The sequence below is a fragment of the Chelonia mydas genome, chromosome 8, assembly GCF_015237465.2.
Source record: "Chelonia mydas isolate rCheMyd1 chromosome 8, rCheMyd1.pri.v2, whole genome shotgun sequence".
Lineage (NCBI taxonomy): Eukaryota > Metazoa > Chordata > Testudines > Cheloniidae > Chelonia > Chelonia mydas.
In genome coordinates, this window is record NC_057854.1 from 60,300,523 (window position 1) to 60,310,748 (window position 10,226).

Below are 10,226 nucleotides of genomic sequence, written 5' to 3' on the forward strand. Positions count from 1 at the left end.
AAAAAGTGATTGGCAACAGATAAACAGACTGAATTAGAGGAATAAGTCATAGTGCATCATAAAAAAGAAAAAAAATTTCTAGAAAGATAATGACATGCCACACAATATGGGAGACCAAAACCAAGGCATGGCAACTCATTACAAGAGCAGACATAAAACCTGGAATGAATACAAGGTCAAGAACAGAATTGTCACTTAGGACCTCAATTTCAGGAAACAAATCAAATATAGCCAAGATGTTGTCATGAAAGGTTATTTCTTGCCCTTTCAGACTTTTTATTGTATTTTTGATTGATTGTCTCAAATGCAAGCAACAATATAACACCAGGCAAAATTACTGAGTACATATTTAAACAGCATTATAAATAGGCAAGTAAGATGGAGTGCAGTGGCTGGATAGTTTAACCCATCAGATCACTGATTTACAAAATAATAAATGATTTTTCTATAATTAAGGCTTTTATGATTGTAATTGGAGCTTTTTCTTATCACAGAGGATGAATTACCAGAGGTTATCTTTTCTGTTCTTCTTTTCCATGCTTTTTTCCTCCTTTGGGTCTAATTCTTCATTTATTGACTTAAACGAGAGTTCTGGGTACTCAGAATGTAGGGCTGAGCCTTTGGTTATTTGAAATGTCTTCTGTATACTCTTCTGGTTTTGTTGCCCCAGATTCCCAGGACACACTATAGTTCCTGTAATTAAATGACTCTGCATAACAAAACAATCTCCTAAGGGCTCATCAAATTTTCATGAGTCCTTTCATTTTGGTTGCCATTTTTATTTTTAACCTTTTTTACCCTTAACCCTAGTTAGCACTTGCTAATGTTATAATATTTTTTCATAAGAATAGATTTATCTTCTGAAGGTTTAGATCAGGGATAGTGTATTTTTTTGTCATGGCCCAAATTTCTTGGGTAAGGTATAGTCAAGATCCAGACTCCAGAGGGGGGAAAAAAAAAACCACCACCAAGTAAATCAAATGATTTAGGGGTCCGATCAAAAGCATTTGGCAGTCTGGAGTTGGCTCATGCCTATTGCCTGTTGACTACCTCTGGTTTAGATAGTGGTTTGGGACGCTTCATATATCCCTTTCACAAGAATGATCTTCGTTTTTGCAGCAGGAAAACTACAAGGGAGGGAAGAAAATGATAATCTATCCCCTTCAGAGGAGAGATGTATTTAAATAAGACTGAGGTTTCTCTCACTTATGGGGGTGGGATTATTCCAGATTTAGCCTGGTATGACCAAGATCAGAATCAGGCTGTGTTTGTATGAAGCACTTTCCTATTATTTGTGGTAGGTTGCATCGATGGCTCAAAACACTATTGGTTTGATTGTGAACTCCTTTATCATATAAGTGGGATTTACTCACATAAGTAGTCCCACTGGAGTCATAGTCACTGTTTACTAATGTGAGCAAGTAGGGACTCATGAGTGCCTATAGGAAAACGTTAGTCTTTTGGCCCACTGCTTCACAATTCTGTAGTGTATTTTAGAACTGTACATGGGCATAGGCTAATGATTCTGCAGTTCTGTTTTTCTTTGATGCTGAATTATGTCTCATGTCTATGGTGCAGGTGAACAAACAGGAACTTTAAAAAAAATATAAATACTGAAATAGTCACTGTAATTTATTAAATAACAAAAGTGACTGTCTCTGGAAGTTGTGAACACTTTCTCCTGATCAGCTTATGGCCACATTTTGTTCTCAGATGCATGTGTATAGCTGTCGTTAAGATTAGTGAAAATTGCATACATGACTTTGAGAGCAGAATTTGGCCATTAAATAGCAAACTGCCCATGGTTGCTGGGGAATCTTAGCTATGGGAGGTGTGGGAGAGAGGAGGGAGAAGAGAGAATGTGAAGTACTTGAAAAGAAGGGAAGCAGGAAAAGAAGACTCTGTGCTAATTTTATTTTTACTGTGCACTTAAGATAATTTTCATACACCCCACAGGGAAGAATAAAAAAATAAATTAAGTCTACTAAACATTTTGTCAGGTTTCAGAGTAGCAGCTGTGTTAGTCTGTATCTGCAAAAAGAGGAGGACTTGTGGCACCTTTGACTAACCAATTTATTTGAGCATAAGCTTTCGTGAGCTCTGATGAAGTGAGCTGTAGCTCATGAAAGCTTATGGTCAAATAAATTGGTTAGTCTAAGGTGCCACAAGTCCTCCTATTCTTTAAACATTTTGTGTGTGGGGGGGGAAGGGGGGGTAGAGAGGTTGCAGGGTTAGGGTTAGTTATAAGTTTGTTTGGGGGTTTCCTTAGGTAAATATTCTGTGTATGCAGGGGCCCAGCAGTACAGCTTGTGCTAAGCACTGCATAATTTAAAAGACGAATCTGGCAGTATATCTGCCACTCTAATTTATGTTTGAGGATAACTCTGACCAGAAAGGCCATGAAAATGACTAAATTTATTTGCATTTGATCAATTACGGTCTCTTAAGGTAAAGTAGTGCAATATTTATACATATATTAGTATACTTCATACACAATATAGGAAATCTGTCAGCAGCATGTATAGGACTTAAGTGTATTAAGTTTTTCCATTGAGTAGTTCTGTAGGTTATTCCTTAAAACATTTTGCCAAGCAAAGCAGTAGCCACAAGCTGTGTCATCTGTGGGCCAGACAGAGTTTGCACCATAGCCAAGCTTTGAGCTTTCTGCAGAACTTGTCAGTTACTTGACCTAAGGTGAGTTAGGACTGGGGGTCGGGGGGAAATCTAGTAAAATAAAAAAGGAGGGCCAGAACCTCAGCTACAGCCAGTGGGAGTAGCTCCATTGTTCATTGGAGCTGCACAGACTAACACCAGTGGAGGGTCTGCAGCAGTTACTATTTCTTCTTCACCTTTCATCTGTTCTCTATCTTCCTCTTCCCCTCTTTCTGTTCCTCACTTTTTTATTTGTGCCACTGTAAATAGTTCGATTTCCAGTTTCTATTTTCTTTTTAAAATGCATTTTAGGAAATAAAAAGACCATGAGTTACGATTGAGTTTGCAATGGTTGGGTGTTAAAAATGTGCTTCCCCTCTGCATGCCCCCATCAAAGAAGAAAAATACCTTAAAAATGTGTTTTGCCTGTGGCTCCAGAAGCAATAATCCTTTGGTAGCTATTGCCTCCTTCCATAGACCAATGAGAGCTGCATAATTCATGTGAAGCAAGTTATTCAGCCAAAGAGGTAGCTGCAGAAGCAAAAGGAGCAACACTGCTTTTTATTGTTATTTATATATAACATGATATTATTGCACTGGAGATAAACTAGCTTGAATTCCAATTTATAAATCTTGAAAATGCTAAAGTAATGTCAGTGGCCAGGTATAGTCTTTTTTCATTACTTTTAGAATCACTGCTAAATACAAGAGTTGCTAATGCAACAGTGCTTTCATATCAACTTGGTGGAGATTTTGAGGTACACCATTGTGGTTAGGAAAGTATGGGGGAATCAAGATAAAAGTTTAATATTTTTAGGTTTATTGTCCTGTCTGTCAAGGGATAGATCCTCAACTGGTATATCTCCATTAAAACCCCAACCATTTTGGATACATAACTGTATCCAGGACATACCCTTTGAGGATTGGATAATAGGAATTACTCCAGTTTCACTGCCTACCTGAAGTACTGTGCAGGAAAATTACTCAATAGGGTCAGGAGTATAAAATTCTAATCTCAGATGTGTCCTCAGACCTCTCAACATGCCAAGCCTCGTTTTGGGATGCAATGTAGATTAAAGACCCAAAATGAGGGGGGCACAGAAGTGATGTGTGCAAGGAAGTTAAAATACCAGAGGTGTGTGTCCCTGCCTTTGGCATAAATTACTCTCCAATTTCAGTTCATTTAATCTTTATTTCTGATGTAAATTATTATAACAGTGAAAGTGAGGAGCTCTCAAATTTGTGTAGAATTTAGGTAATGAGGCTAAAATGAGGGACAGGGACTTTTGAGAGGTACGTGAGCATCATGTATTGGTATCCGTCTAATTCCCTTCTACCTACTATAACCATTTAGACTGGACTGGTGGGTCATAATTTGGAGAGCCTGAAACACAGAGCCCCAGTAGTTTTAGTAATAGGCAACTATCCAAAGTTTTAGATGCTGCCAAAAGATTGGATCCAAAAACATATTTATACTTTCTGGACTTGTCCAGGAAGCCCTCACACTAGTAAAAGTATTTGAGGCTTCATCCTGTGCTCTTCTGATAGAGCAATCTCTCACTGAAGACAGGCCTCACAATATGAATACAGATCAGGCCCAGAATTAAGAAACCACAGCACAATATGAGTAAAGGAAACTTTGAAATTAATTCTCTTGTAAGGCAGGGCCTGGCTGAAGTCTGAGTTTTCAATCATTTTGAGAAAGTGTTTTTTAAAAAAAACAGAGGGATGCTTTTTTAGCACTGATTCCTTTAGTGGCAATCAGATATAAAAGAGGAGTTTCTCCATGGTCCATCAGGCAGAATGAAGAACAATGCCCTCCCCGATGTCATTGTCCATTGATGTATTTGGTGATTGCTACTTTTTGATCGAGAATACATTCAATCATGTAGCAGGCAGAATTTCATCTAGATGAATGAGCAGTTGAAGTGGAAGGTTTTCCATTTAGCTGGATTTAGGAAAGACTTTCAGGAGCTTTCATAAAATGGTTAAAGTAGGTGCAAAAACAATCGTCTTTATCTGTGTCAATAGTATCAGGCAGGAGTAGGATGTCCTGGAGGCAGGCTTTTTTTCCCCCCCCTTTTTCCCCACAGACTGAAATCATCTGTAATGGGGTCAAACATGGGTGAAAATTATTTTGTGGGTACTGGGACCAGAAGGGCTGAATACCCTGAAACACTGCAAGATTGGCTAGTAATCTCATTAGACTAGCCTAATTGGTACAGACCACAAGAGATATGGATAACTACCAAACATTTTGGAAACTTGCAGAAACCCAGCCACCAGAAGGGCCATGTTTTCAGAGGAGTACGTGTAGATATTCATGCCTTATTTGCATGCAGTCATTTCAGTTGCACACATGCGGTCATGGTATTTGCATACACAAGTGATCAGTTACACATCCAGCAGGTAATTTGTGTGGGCAAATACTGTATTTACACATGAAATGATATTACATATACAAATTAGTCATTTATATTTGTGCACACATGAATGCATTTACTCTTTTCTAAAAACTTAAGCCTCATGTTCTATTGGGACTACTCATTCATTCATTGTTACACACAGGCATAAGTAGTTTGCTGGATTACAGCCAGAGAAACTAGCCTTTCTCCACATGATTTTTCTGAAGCCAGAAAGTCCAGGGACAACATGAATGAATATATATTTTGTGGTAGAACTCTGACCTTGTCCCCATGGGTCCCACACTTCTAGGCAGTTTATGCTAGCCTCAGAGGCTCACTGTGACCCTCCACATAGCCCTTCTCTCTCTAGGGCCAGGGTTACAGTCTACTGAGCCCTTTTCATCTTAAGCCAGCAAAGAGGTTGGTGAGAGAACTCCTACAGTCTGTTGTCCCTATGGGCTTATACCCAAACAGTTTAGCCTCCTGTCCTGACAGGGGCCTGTCTTCCCCTCCCAGGAGGGGTTTCTGTAGTGGCAGGGTGGGGGGAACCTGGGCCCAACCTCTACCTTGGGTTCCAGCCCAGGGACCCTAATGGTAGCAGCTGACCTTTCACTGCCAGAGTTGCTACATTGCCCTGAGCCACTTCCCCATAGCTCTCCCACTTCTCTTCTTCCCCCTTACCTTGGGTTCCTTTACCAATGGCTTAAGGGTGTCTTCATTAACCAGCCCTTCACCTGCACTTCCTTTCCTCTCCTCAGCCTGACTGGAGTGAGCCCTTTTATAGTATCAGAAGGGCCTTAATTAGAGTCAGGTGGTCACATTAGCTTAATGGTCTCACCTGACTCTTTGCAGGTTAATTGGAGTCGGGTATTCTCATTAGCCTGGAGCAGCCCCTGCTCTGGTCAGTCAAGGAACAGAAAACTGCTAATCCAGTGGCCAGTAGATCTGCTTTCTACTCCTCTGCTGTACCCAACTGGCCTGGAGGAAGGATGGAAATTGCTGCTGCTCTTGCTGGGCCTTGGGCTCTTGCTGCCGCTGCTCCCCTGGCTGGGCCAGACATTCCCCACCCCACTTCTCTGCTACCTGGTTGCTGACTAGGTGCTGAACCCCCCCCCCCACCATTGGGTGCTGCTGCTGCTCTAACTACAGCCCCTTGGGAGGGGGTGCTGGCCTGCTCCCCAGAGGGGGCTGTGAGGGACCCCTACCCCAGCTATTGCTACTGCTGCTGTGGACACCACCACCATCTGTGAGGGGTCCTCTCTGCCTGCCTGGCCACCGGGCTGCTGCCTGGGGCTGCTGCTGCCTGGGAGCTGCTGGACCCTGAAGGAGGAGGGAACGAGGCCATCTGCTGCTGGGGGAGCGCACAGGGACTCTGTAGACCACTGTGGAAGGGGCCTGGAGGCTGAGTAACTTTTGAACTGTGCTCTTGTGGTGGGGGTTTTGACTGTGTTTGTGGGGACACAGGGGTTGTGGTGTGGAGCCTGCCCCCCAGTCCATCTGTGTGTCCCGCCCAACCACCACCACCATCATTGCTGCCCCCTCCACCACCCCCAATGGACACTTCTTGTCTGCCTCAAGCTCCTGCCTCTGGGACTCCGCTGCTTGCTTAGCCTGCCGCCCTTTCACCACCTTTTGGGCCTGAAGCAGTAGCCAGCCTGCACTGACTCTCTTTGCAAGTGCACGTGGGTGCACGTCTCCTCCCCCACCCTTGGACTGGCTCCCTTTAGCAAGCCCCCAGCTTTGTCCCTTGCTACCTGCCCCATTTGCCCGTTGCAGCCTTTTTGCCCTCCCCTTTACCCCAGCACCTCGCTGGCTTGAGTTTGTTTGCCTGCCCCGCCCTTCTCCCTCTGCGGCTTTTGTTTGCCCCGCCCCCGCCCCTGCCTCTAAAGCTAGCCCCTTGGTTCCCTGTCCTGCCTCCAGCCTGGTTCTCTCCCCTCCCCACGTGGTACCCCTGCCCTGATTGGCCCCTTACTCAGTGCTCCGCTGCCCCCTCCTATGCTCTTGTGCCCTTCCCTTGTTTGAGTTTTCCCCGATCTCACTGCACTCCCTAACGTTGTTATGACCCCCCTCCCCTAGTGCAGCTAGAGAAGCTGGATTCCCATCCTGAGTCGGTGACTGCCCCCCACAAGCCGTTGATAGCCCTCCTGTCCAGCCCACCCCTTTTGGCGCCCTCCTCCCCTGCCTGCAGCCTAGGGGGGAGGAGTGGTTGGCCTGCCTCCCCTTTCCCCTCCTCTATCTGGTGTTTTCCCCTCCCTCCCCGCTCTTTATGGCGGGGGACACGACGGGTGGGGCCCCTCCAGCAGCCCCAGATACCCCTCCCTTGCCTGCCCCTCCATCACCCCCCCCAAGCCTCTACCTCAACCGCTGCTGCCAAATCACCTGCCACCACCCCTGCTGGAAGGCTCGAGCTCTGCTCCTTTCCACCGATGTGGAAGCCCCCCGGAAGACCAGAAAGGGGGGCACTGATGCCGAGCCCTCTGCCTTGCCCGCGGGCGCGTGCCATCCCCCAGTACTGGCTGGGGAAGATGTGGCAGCACATGATGGCAGTACCGTCCCTCCATTGGAGTCCCTTCCCTCCAAGGCCCCCGATGGAGCCCCTTCTGCCCCGTTACCTTCCGGAGCCCCGGGGCGAGCGTCACTTCAGGCACTGGCGGGGAGACCTCCAGGGTGGTGGAAGGAGAGCTCCCCTCCATCTACGAGGAGATAGAGGCCCTGGGTCTGACCCCGGTCACCCAGGGGAAGGACGACCCTCTCCAGCGGGCCTCGATCTGAGCGACCTCACTCCAGCCCCACCTTCTCCATGCTCCCTCCCCCGAACCGCTGCTTCTGCTCCCGCCTCCGAGGGTTCCCTGGGCTCCTCCATCTGCCTGGCTGCGGGTGGCACCCTGCTGTTGGCCGCCAAGCCCACCGAGGCGACCGCCAGTGCCATGCAGCTGGGACCCGAGCCCCATGGGTTGTCTCTCGTGCGCGTGGGGGGACCGACCTCCTTCCTGGGTGGGGACCCCACTGAAGATGCTGTGTCTGCTACGCCAGCTGTGGTGCCGGAGCCCAGCATCACGGACGGCCCCCTTCCCACCCCCCAGCTCCCAGAGCTTGATCGAGAGGGGCCTTTTCCCAGTGCCCTGGCTACTGGGGCCAAGGATCCTGCCTTTGCCCCTCTCCCTGACTCTGCTTCCGACCCCTGCCCTGCTCGTACTCTGGATCCCTGCCCTGCTCCTGATGCCAACCCCATCCCTGTCCCCTCTACCTCCCGTGATACCATTGCCACCCCTGGGGCCATCATTTCCTCACTCCCAGAGGATAGCCCCCAGGGAGCGGCCTCTGTATTTCCTTGTCCTGACTCACCAGGGGCCGCTATCTTCCCTCCACCACCCCTAGTTGAGCAGGGATTTGAGGGGGGCTGCATTGCGCCAGCCCATCAGGCGCCACCTCGGGGGTCCGCCCCTTGCCTGCCCGTTTTGGTGGACCATGGGGCGACCCTGTTCTCCCCTGACCTATGGCCCAAGGTGCTGGGGGCTGCCGAGGCTGTGCCGGGCCGCCTGCTGCACCTCTGGGTCCATACAGAGGGGCTTGTGGTCAATCTTGTCAATGTCTATGCCCCGACATCGGGCCCCGAGTGGCTGCGTTTCTTTCAGCAGGCATCTGCCTCCCTCGGAACCTTGGATCCTGGCGAGTGCGTGGTCCTGGGCGGGGACTTTGATACTACTCTCGAGGAGCGGACTGCTCGGGGACCGAGCAGTGCACGGCTGCCACGGATGTCCTCCGGGAGATAGTCGACCATCACTCCCTGGTGGATGTCTGGCGTGACCACCATCCGGATGACGTCTCGATGTTCACCTTTGTCCGGGTGGAGGCCCATCAGTCGTGCCACTCCCGGTTGGACCGCATCTACTTATCACGTTTCCACCTTTCACGGGCCCACTCCTCCAGCATCCGGCCGGCCCCGTTCTCCGATCATCATTTAGCCACCGTGATGGCCTCTCTCTGTGCAGAGAGGCTGGGGCCGGCCTACTGGCATTTTAACAACAGCTTGTTGGAGGATGTGGGGTTTGTGGCGTCCTTCTGGGAGTTCTGGCTGGCCCGGCGAGGCAACGGCGTGCCTTTCCCTCGGCACGGCGGTGGTGGGACCTGGGGAAGGTGCACGCCTGGCTCTTCTGCAGTGACTACACCCGGGGTGCCAGCCGACGGAGAGATGCGGCGATAGGGCAGTTGGAATGAGAGGTCTTAGAGCTGGAGAGGCATCTGGCCACCAGCCCCGAGGATCCATCCCTCTGCGGGACACGCTGGGAGAAACAGGAGGAGCTCTGGGCCCTCAAGGACCATCGGGCCCGGGGTGCCTTTGTTCGATCCTGCATCCGCCTCCTTCGGGAGATGGATCGCGGCTCCTGCTTCTTCTACGCCCTGGAGAAAAAGAGGGGGGCCAAGAAGCATGTCACCTGCCTCCTTGCAGAGGACAGCACCCCCCTCACGGATCCGGCGGAGATGTGCGGGAGGGCCAGGGCCTTCTACGCAGGCCTTTTCTCTCCATATCTGACCGATCTGAATGCTTGCAGAGTGCTCTGGGACGAACTCCCGACGGTCAGCGTGGGCGACCGAGACTGGCTAGAGCTGCCTCTCGCTCTGGTGGAGTTCTCGGAAGCCCTCCACCACATGCCCACCAATAAATCTCCGGGCATGGACGGGTTGACCGTGGAGTTCTACCGCGTGTTCTGGGACGTCCTTGGCCCAGACCTAGTCACCGTTTGGGCCGAGTCTTTGCAGAGTGGGGTTCTCCCTCTTTCTTGCAGGCGAGCCGTGCTCGCCTTATTGCCGAAGAAGGGGGACCTCTGCGATTTACGAAATTGGCGTCCCGTCTCGCTCCTCAGCGTGGACTACAAGGTCGTAGCGAAAGCCATCTCACTGTGGCTAGGGTCCGTGCTGGTGGATGTGATCCATCCAGACCATACCTACACCGTCCCGGGCCGCACCATCTTCGACGACCTGTATCTGGTCTGGGACCTCTCAGAACTCAGGTGTAGGGATGGTCTGTCATTCACCCTCCTGTCCCACCCTGTCGAACATCTTCTCCTGATCCAGGATCACGGGTATCTCCTGAGCACTCTGCGAGTGTTTGGCTTTGGACCCCAGTTTGTGGGTTTTCTCCAGGTGCTGTATGCCTCCGCAGAGTGT

At 49.4% G+C, this 10,226-nt stretch overlaps 1 long non-coding RNA gene across 1 annotated transcript; it reads right to left on the reverse strand.

Moving 5' to 3' along the window:
- Positions 1–233: 233 nt before the first annotated feature.
- LOC122461528 lies at positions 234–5,808 on the reverse strand. Its single transcript, XR_006283470.1, has 3 exons — positions 5,739–5,808; positions 3,061–3,183; positions 234–693 (listed from the first exon to the last, which is right to left on the reverse strand). It is a non-coding gene; the product is annotated as an uncharacterized LOC122461528 (long non-coding RNA).
- Between the last annotated feature and the right edge of the window lie 4,418 nt (positions 5,809–10,226).